The sequence below is a fragment of the Nelumbo lutea genome, chromosome 6 (assembly GCF_056320005.1).
Source record: "Nelumbo lutea isolate HS-2025 chromosome 6, American lotus-T2T, whole genome shotgun sequence".
Lineage (NCBI taxonomy): Eukaryota > Viridiplantae > Streptophyta > Magnoliopsida > Proteales > Nelumbonaceae > Nelumbo > Nelumbo lutea.
Window position 1 is genome coordinate 40982570 of NC_142689.1, and position 10944 is coordinate 40993513.

Here is a 10944-nt window from a genome sequence, read left to right on the forward strand (position 1 = left end):
TGACAACCCTACATCAGCCCTACACCCTGACACATATATATGAATGCGTCTATACTTCTCATGGACCCTACACATCTCCAATATATCCCTATCACACTTCAGGCTTACTAATCCATCATTTAGATCTGCATTCAACCTCCTATAATTTATAATGCCAACTGAATTCTAACCAAGATCTTTGACTAATAACTGTATCTCAATGAATGATAGAAGGTCAACATTAACATTATGGTTAACAAACACATCACCACCAATGTATATCATTGGCGGTATGTTCAAAAAGTAACCACCATGATGTATGTTGATACTATGCATATTATTTGACATATGGGCAAAAGCATGTACACAAGCATTAGTGCTAAAAATCATAGAGAATTTCATGTTGATTTACAATTCAAAAAGCTAAGAAATAAATTAGAAGATATAGGAAAAATTCTCCTTCATCATTCATGAAGCAATTTGATTTTGGACTTACACATTAAGTGTTGAAACACTTCCCCCTCCCCCCCCCACTCATGTTTTGGTTTCCCCCTTTCTCAGCCCCTTAGGAGATGAAGCGCCCCCCTTCTAATTTTCTTTGGCCCCCTCATTTATAAACACCTTCCTTTTAGCGCCCTCTAGCTCTCGTGATGACATGAATAAGGAGACAAGGCGGGTAATAAGTGGATATCTAAAGTCCTTTGACCCAACACTAACTCTTAAGTTTCAACAACAAAGAGCTATTAATTACCCAAAGGTAACAATAAACAGGTGGCAAAAACCAAAGCCATGTATCCCTCTCTACAGGTATTTTATTGAGATTAAACATATACCCAAAGTTAACAAACATATACCAAAAACTACCATTGTGAACCTAAACATTAGTTTATTCAGTTCAAACATAAAAAACATGGTCAAACACACAAGTGGTCATTATTATACTCAAATATAACAAATTAAACACATAAAATAGTTGTTGACGCTAAAATCAAATACAAACACATTAACTATTAAAACACATTAAATAAGTGTTAATGCTAAAATCAAATACAGAAAAAATAATTGTTAAAACACATTAAGACATTAAATAACTTTTATAGACCTAAAAGCAAACCTCAAGAAGATTATTCCAAGATGAAACACCCACTTCAAACAATATAGTACCAATACTAAAAAACTAAAAACCATTGAACAGGTATTTTTTAGTACCAATACGCCCCTACCGATACATAGGGGCATATCAATACTTTGAACCATGGGTAGACTGTCATACACCGGAGTTAGTGGACACCCCAGCGAACAAAACCCCAAATGAAAGTTTCCTCGCTGAAGCACCAACCACTCCTATAAGCAAGGAGCATAACCAAGTACACTCAACTATTTAGCCCTACTTGGCCCAGTTATCCTTCTCATCTTCTACTGACAAGCATTTGAGTGCCTCCCTTGGGGAACCTCCTTGGGACCTCTGACTCTATCGCCTCACAAGTTGTGCTTAATATACCTCCTCCAACCAACTCAGCTCGTCTAGGTTGGTAAGATTTTATTTATTACTTATTCACCTCAATTCGGACAACAACACCCTATATTAAGTGTATTGTGTTGAAACTTTAAACCTTAATGCCGACTTCTATTAGTCTATAGTTTTTGCCGACTTATAATAGTCTATAGTTTTATTTGTAATACCAGGCCAATCAATCTACCCAACCCGTAATGGGTCGGGTTCAACCCAAGCCCATTTTAACCTAATCAATTTTCCCAACCCGTAATGAATAGATATAACATAAATTGAAGAAAAATATAGAAATTATAATAAACATAGAAAAATAAATGAAATTATAGGAAAATATAAAAATTGCTATAGAATACTAGAAACTGCAAAAAAAAAAAAAAGTAAAACATAGAAATTGTTGAAAATTAATATAATCTCAACAAACAAAGAAATACTAGAAATTACAAAAAAAATATAACAGAAATTATAGAAAAATTATAAAATAAAAAAACAGAAGTATAAAAACACAAAAAAAAATGCAAAAATTGCTAGAAACCACCTAAGCATATCCAATTCCATAACTTATCATTGAATCCCACATCCTTTCTCCTTGAAACCATTGATCTATAGTGGTCTAGATAGTAGAAATGCAGGTGTAAATGCATGGACTTAGACCAAAAAGGCACTGAGACAAATGCCTATGGAGCACCACCCAAAATAACCAGTAAAAGAAAGAAAAATGCATAAGAAAGCACTCACAAACCTGAATGTCAATAGCCTCAATACCAATGGCCTTATGCATAGAAATCTATGCATGCAATAAAGACTTAGAATATCTCACAATCTATGGTAAATCAACAACCACCCACACTACAATGTTGCTCCATCGCAATATGTTCCCTTCAACAATACAACACTCTGAAGACAAACTACGATGCCACGCTACTCAAAGTACAACGCAGCAGTTCATCGTGCTTGAGATGAATGCGATTACAAGCATAAATGACAACACCCTAACTAAAGAAAAGAGGCTTCTAAGGCCCCATTCTCTTTTCGGTAAGTTATTTATCTAGGTAAAAACAATTACTTGGGTAAGTTTTTCCTAGGAAAACTTACCTAGGTAAGTACATTTACCCATGTTCTTTTATTTCCTAGGTAAATAAGGCAATGATCATTTCAGCCATAGAAATCCATTACTAAAATGGGCATTTTTGTCCCATTCAAGTGTTGGCAACTTTCCCCTTATGTGGGAAAGTTATTTACCCACCTAGGAGATGGGTATCACTTTCAAAAATAAACTTTCCTTGGTCCCCACATATAACTAAAAAAAAGAACAAAATCCCATTGACCAACTTTGCCCCTCTCCAAATCTAAAAAAAGAATGCCCCTAAGAATAGAGTTGTAGCTAAGATTATGTTCATGTGTCGACCCAAAAAAGGAGTCATAGACCTCGAACCTCGAGACCCATGTGAACATGTGGCAAAACTCTACATGCGAACCTCCCTTCTCCCTTACCCAATCAACTAACAAACCTACTTCGACAAGGAAGATTTCCTTATCGCATCACCTTCCCATTCAGATAGGAAACCCTACACCTATAAATAAGGTGAAGACCAAAATCCCTAGACCACTTAACGTCTTTTAGAGAATAGAGCCACCACCATGTTGCAAACTTCATTACCTTCTACCTGCTACAACCCTCACGCACCTTTCCCCCTTCTTTTTGGAAGGCCATCTTTCGTCTTTCAGGAAGACCATATTCCCAGTGTCATACCCCTCCTCTTACACATGGACTCATATAAAAAAAAGAAAACTGAAACCAGGTTTGAAATATGGAGCAGAGAAACCTATTAGGTAGAAAGTTTAGGGCTGGCATGTTTTGCTTTTATTTGATTATTAAGTGAAAATTGAAATAAGAGTGAGATGTTGAAATATCAAAAAGGTAATGGGTTACTAATCTGTAAACACCCTATTTTTGTACTATAAATTGATCCCTCAAATCAAGAAAAAAAAACAATCAAGATCAAATATAGTAAACACTATAGATATAAGAGAAAGTCCAAATAGAATAATACTCAAGACACTAGGATTTTTTTTTAAGTGGTAAAACCCCATGGAGAAACATCCATGACCAAAACATGGCAAAATGTCCATTATAATCAATAGGAAGAAAATACAATGGTGTCAAAGAACCAAACCACATACCTTTTTTTTAAAGGGGCATTTTTGTCCCATTCAAGTGCTGGCAACTTTTCCCCTATGTGGGAAAGTTATTTACCCACGTAGGAGATGGGTATCACTTTCTTGGGTAAGTGGTACCCAAGAAAATAAACTTTCCCTAATCCTTACATAAAGCTAAAAAAAACATGGGATTCTTGGTTAATGGGAACCAAAATCCCATTGACCAACTTTCCCCTCTCTCCAAATCCAAACAAAGAACACCCCTAAGAGAGATGGTTCAAACAATCTTAGATTTTCAACATCCACTCCACATTACATCCACATATAACTCATTAAATCAATCTTAAAAAGCATTGCTCCCATGCTATTCAAGGATTTTAAATGAACCATATCGAATAGGTTTTAACTTTTTATTTTCCCTTTTTTAATTTGTCCTTGCCCAAGTGTCACCATCCTAAAAATGGTGATTTACATAGTACCTATCATGACGCCCCTTATAACATTGTTGGGATTGTTTAAGTCTTTGTTCAAACTTTTGATGAATAAGTTGAATTCTCTATACAAGCTTTAAAGCATTATCACCTTCGCTGCCCTCAACCATCTCTACATCCTTTTCTATATAGAAAATTTTCATCCCAACTTCTAGGATGCTGGTCTATGAATCCCCTTAGCAGATGAATAAGTGTTCAATTAACAACTTTCATTTGCCCATTTGTTTGTGGATGAAATGCAATATAATATATCTTTTCAACTTAGTATCCAACATATTCCACAAAACATTCCATAATCTACTAAAAAATCTTGTATCTCAATCACTAATAATACTTCTAGGCAATTTGAAGTGTGCAAAAACATGCAAAAAGAACAAATGAACAGCTCCAATGGTACCTAAAGTCTTCCTACAAGGAACCATAATTGCCATCTTGTTAAATCTATCAAAGCACATAATCATTACACTAATTTTTGAAAGTATCCTTGATAGTCAATTAACTACTTTGTTTATTGTCCCTTTTTTTGTACTAGATGAGGAGATGAACAAGGTGTTTGGTTCTATTTACGTTTATTGAGTAAACATTTTGTACTTGTGTGACTGCAAAATCGAAAAAAAAAACAATTAATGAGGGCATTTATGACACATAGGTGCCATTAATTAGGCACCACATCAGCAAAATGCCAATAAGCGCCTACCCATTTCAGGAAGCTCCAAAATGAAGCTTCCTAAAATGGGAGAGGCGCACAAAAACCAAAGTTTGCTTTTGCAAACTTCGATACACACAAATGCAATTAATGAAGCATTTGTTGACGGGGCACCTATCTGGCATCGTCAATAAACGTAAACGAAACCAAACATATATGAAATTGCCCAAGGAAACATATATCCACTTGGAATGTTGTACTTGCTACAACCTTGACTATGTAAATACTTAAGTGGTTCATGATTTGTATGCCCAATAGTTTCTTTGCCTACAAGATAATGTCACCATTTCTTAATAGCAAGAACTAGCACATATAATTCTTTATAGGTAGGATAATTCAAAATAGAACTAGAAAATAATTCAGAATGATAAGAAATAGGTTTACTTCCTTGTAACAAAATGGACCCCATAGCATGGCCGGATGCATCCATTTCCACCTTGAATGGTTACCTCAAGTTAGGCATAGCAAGAACAAGGGCAATACTAATTTTCTATGTCAGTAATTCAAAGGCGTCATTTTCTAACACCCCCAAATGATGTCGTTGCCCTTTTGCATATGTTTTAGCAACAACATAGCAATTCAAAAGTAATCCTTGATAAATTTTCAAAGATATTGTGTAGCACTAATAAAACTACGTATCTCAACCATTGTTGGAGGCTTAGGCCAATCTGCGGTTGCCTTCACCTTAGCTTAATTAGTTTGAATGGTTCCACCACCAATCACATGTCCTAAATACACCAATGGCTTTTTTTTTTTTGCAAATTCACATTTGTTTCCATTTAGCTTTAGTTTTGCATCTTGCAAAATTTCTAACACAACCTTCAAATGATTAAGATATTCCTTCAAGGTAGCACTCTAAACTAACATACCATCCAACAAAACTAACACAAACTAATCCAAAACGGGCCTCAAAATATCATTCATTAATCTTGTTTGGGTTATGGATGAGTTGGCCAAGGATGTCACGTTGTGGCCTCCACGACCATCCTCTCTCTGCAACCACATCGACACCACATGTGATGGATAATCATGACTAACAAGGAGTATCTTGCACAAATGAGAAAATTGACTTTGTTGGGGAAGAGGAGACATTCCGAAGACCTCGGCAGGCAACCTCATCCCAACAACCCCGGAAGCCTCATCCATTTAGAACACGAACATCTAAATATAAACAAGTAATTTCTGCTCAAGGTAAGGGACTTTTGGAAGCACTCAATCTGAGAATACCCCTACACTATCTCTTATGCCTGGACCAGCATTGTTCTCACTTGCTTGGCCCAACCACCTACCTCTATTCAACTAACTTGATCGTCAGAGTACCTACCCGGGGAATAACTCCTTGGGCCTCTAACTTTCCCTCTTGGTTGCAGATCCTAGTGCACGGCTTCGTCCTTCCACCTCAACTTCGTCTAGTTAGTAGGATTATCTGACTATGTCCTCAGTTCAGGACACCTCAGTTCGGACACAATCAAATTGACGTCGTTTGTAGGAAACGTACAAAAATCCATTTCCCAAACCTCCTTTTGCACACTCAAAATAACCATGACTAGGAACACATCTGATCTCTCTGGAGCTAGTTCCTCGTCCTGGGGTTCCTGCTCTCATCATAGCTTTGCACCTCGAGAGTCCCAATAGCAAAGAGATGGAGTCGCCACCCATTTTTTAGATGAAATGGACCATCATTTTCAGATTTGAAAAACTCGATTTAAGTCTTTGATAGTGATTCCTTCCTCCATGGAAAAGGCACACAACTGAGAGATTCCAAGTCCTAATGATTGGGAGAGATAAGGTGTTAGGCACCCCTCTCTTCAAGCTGTCATAGCAACCCAATACGAAAATTGTTCAGGCTCAGTTTCTTTTGGAGAAAGACAGAAATGGTTGCGAGAATTTCTTAAATCTGGAGAAACATACTTTCAACTTCTCCTAAGACCGATTTTGAGGCGATGTTATCGGGTCTTAAGTATTGATTTCCCTAAGGCCCTCGCTTCTCTGCCTCTAGTCTCAGTCAAGAAGAAATTGAAAATGATGGTTCTCCAAAATTTCAAGACCTCAAGAAACCTAGAAAAAAAAAACTAAAAAAGGCTTACCTATTGTATGTACCTTGACAAGAGTTTTCCAACAGCTAAAAGGACTTCAAACAAAACTTGAGCAAGGCGGGAGTTGGGCTGAGCGATGTTGGTGTTATGTTTAAAAGATAAGGGATGAGGCTTAAGCTTGGCTTCAGGGATTTCAGGGTTTTAAGCAGAATAGATGTGTTATAGAAATTGGAAATCTGCCCATCTCCTTGGTCTCTTCCTCAAGTTACCTTCCTTCTCTCTCTTTTTTCTCTCAGGTTTCCTTTCACAAGCTTTCCTCCTCCTTTCTTTCTCTTTCTCTCTCTTTCCTTCATTTTCTCCTCTCTCCTTTGAGCTCAGATTATATCAGTATTTATAGAGAAAGGGAGGATGTCTGGTCTAAATTCGCTCAGCTACAATGCTTGAGATTCAACAGAGGTTTTTCACAAAAAATGTAAGGATATTTCAAAGAAATAGATGTCTAGTCAAGCTTACCAATTTGGTGAAACATTTTCTTTTATTTGGGGGTGGCTTTCATGGGCTTTCTGTGTCCAATGGGAGCTTGGGGCATGCCAGACGTTGCAGCCCCGTATTTGGGTTAGATAATGGCAAAAAACGTAAATATAATAAACTTTTAAATGCTATTTTATCTTTTCTTGGTTTTAAATGGGGGTATCGTTGGGTTTTTGGGTTTTTGGGGTCTATTAGGCTTTATTTCATTGGTCTAGGTGTTTTAATGGGTCAAGAATGAGTCTGACATCAGCCATCACCCTTTTGGGACTTTAGGTTGAGACAGGTGATGTGGCAATTTAATATGGTACGTCAAAATGGTATCTTTCAAGTTTAATGGTCAAACGGATGAATCTAGTCATGAAATTTGACGTGCTGGGGTTTTTTTGGTTCTAAACACAGTTTTAGGATGAAATTTGGTGGATTGGCACTTTTGGACATTCTGAATCTAATGGAAGTGATGGATCTTTGATCAGAGGTGTATATTGATAGGTTTAGTTCAGATCATGGTTTTAGATTAAGGTTTTTCAATTAATGAGAGGGCCCAAATTAGAATCTTACTTTTTTAACGGTCAAATAAAAGTGTTTGGTCGTGAAATTTGACACTATGGGGTTTTTTGGGTCTCCAAATACAATGATAAGGTCTCATTGGCCATATGAAGTTGGGATGATAGATGGTAAGCTCTAATTAATGAGATTTGTTGAAATAGGATCTTGGCTTGATGAAGGTCAAACAAGAGAATTTTGATTTACAATTTGGTAAGTGGGATTGGATTTGGGTGAGGGGTCAAGTGGATGGTTCTGATCCAAGAAATATATGGTCAATCTTAACAATTATTCAGGGCCATCAAAATGAGATCTTGATGTTTTTGTAGTTGATCATTGTAGATTTGTGGTGGGATTCGTTAGTTGATTGTTTCCTAGTGGTCTTGAGGTGATGGGTATGTTGGATCCAATTTTGGGGAATTGGAGTTTGAATATCGCATAAATCGGGGTTGTTAGACACGGGACTAGCATGATGAATGATGAATCTTTGTAGTTTAGTAATGAAAAGTGATGTGTAACTAAGTTATAGTTTTCCAAGTCTGGGGATGATGTCTAATCGGATGTTGATATTAATCGCAAGGTTGTTATTTATTCTATGGATTGTGTCAAATGAGGGCATTTCAGGTTTGGGAACATCTCAAGTTGATCTGGTTGTGTTTCTAAGTTTTTGGGGTCTAAGAAGATGGTACAAAGAGGTTGTTATTTGTCTTTGAAGCTTTACCTTTTGGATCTCTCTTCTTATACACTTTCTTAAATTTGTTGGTGGGACCAACACTGACTAGCCCATCTTTCAGATGAGACAAAACTTTAGAAACATGAACAAGGGGAAACCTGCTTTCATCTTTTCCTTTCCTCAAAATCTTTAGAGCAACATCATCCCTAACCTTGAGAACAAAAGTTCTTCAGCCTAAATCAACCCCAAGTCTTCCCACTAGGACTTTAAAACTTAATTACTCTTTTAGATCTTTTGAAGAACCGCTTTCTTTTTTTGTGCCTACATCCTCAACATGACATCTTTGTTCTAAGCTCTTAATTTTGCCCTTTTTTTTCTTTAGGTTCCATTTGGAAGGAGTACAAATACAAATATGTATAGCACAAAACCTTTTAGTTTATATTATTTTGTATGCATTTTTATAGTACATATTTGCATTTGTGCTCCTTCCAAACTGAGATTTAAGGTAAATTACAAAGACCCCCTTGTACTATGGGGTCAGTGGCAAAGGCCCCCCTAAACTTTAGCCGTTAGACAAAGACCCCCTCCATTAGTACTGTTAGTTATCTTCAAAGAATATTTTTATTTAGGGTAATTGTCCCAAATCCACCAACACTTTTTCTGAATTCTCTTAAACCCACCACAACTTTTCAAAACATCTAAAACTCACTATGTCAGTGAGACTTTATTTTCTAAAATTTACCATTTTGAATCTCAATATAAGATCTTTAAAGTAGTTCCTTGGCTTCTCAATCTTAATGGAGGTCTTTCCCTATAAAATTAGAGAAAGTAGGGAGGAAAGAACTAGTGTCTTCTAAGTCCAAGTTTGGAGGTTTTCCTACTAAAGTGGAAGATTTCAATGTTTAGGGGATGAGATTGTAGAAACAGAGTTCTCTTCTTGAGCAAAGCAAGAGGTTGTAGGAAAAGAGGAGTGAGTGCATCCCTAATAATACGACTAGTGAGCCAGTTATTCCCACAAGAAAGTTCATGGAAAGCCTGGAATAACTGGTCCCACAAGAAGACAAACCCATCACTGGCACACAACTAGTGTGACGTTGCTGTTATCTTGATGCTCATTCATCAGGTCCGTTCCCATTGGCGCACCTATTTTTGTTTTATTTGGATATACTTAGCCTTGTTGAATGATTGAAATCACAACGCTTTACCATTTTGGTTGCTTTGTTCATCGTGGGCAGTTCATAACGTTTGGGTTCGCATGTACACCGCTATGGTAGAAGGTGATAGGGATGTACGGTACCAAGAGTATATGCTTGAGGGCATTGACTAGGCTGCTGGTTGTCATCCCCATTTGGTTCTTGGCCATTATTTTCCCTTTCTTTACTCCTATCAACTCCGCCGTCGGTGCTCTCCTGGTCAGCTTCACCGTATACATCATACCTGCCATGGATCATATGCTCATTTACAGAAAGGCCTCCGCTTGCCAGGTAACCTACTCTCTCTTCCTTTGCAAATAGAGATGGTATTGCCCATTAATTTGCTCTGTATTCTCTCTGTCCAGTGTTTTTGCTCTCATGTTTTCAGTGCAACTGCAATATCATAATTGTCTTCTATTGCCCATTAATTTCCTACAACCTCTTGCTTTGCTTAGAAAGCAACTGTGACAAACCCAGTCGTAATTGTCTTCTATTGGGAGTTCAGTAAGGCAGATTTTGGTGTTGGTTCATTGATGAAGATGGTAGACAATCGTGACTTTGGTAGTTCTCCAAAGCACAATGTTACCGAGTTGGGTTTGTCAGATGAAGGAAAAATCCTGTGAAGGAACCTTAATGATGTATGTGTCTGTGCATAAACATGAGCAGCAATATTCCGAATGTTGTTCTTCTCAGACGATGAAAGAGACAATAATCCACCGTTCTTCTCAGACGATGAGAGAAGCAGTGGCCAGTAAGAAGTTGCGGACTGTACACCGACTTCTCTTCTTCTCAGACGATGGGAACAGTCTTCATGATCATCCGACCGTTCTTCTCAGACGAAGGTGAGAGAAGCAACAACTGGTGAGAAGTTGTGGACTGTTCTTCTTCTCAGGCACATCCTGTTCTTCTTCAAGTTACGAAGGGGAAGCAACAATTGATGGAGAAAGAAAGTAGCGGCTAATGCTTGGGTTTGAGGTTGAAGATTGATGGGGTAATTTTGGTATATTGAAAAATGGACCGAATATAATGAAGGGTAAAATGGTAAATTAATGTTGCCTATTAGTCAAGTTATCTCACTGACATGGTGAGTTTTGGACATTTTAAAAGTTGTGGTGGGTTTAG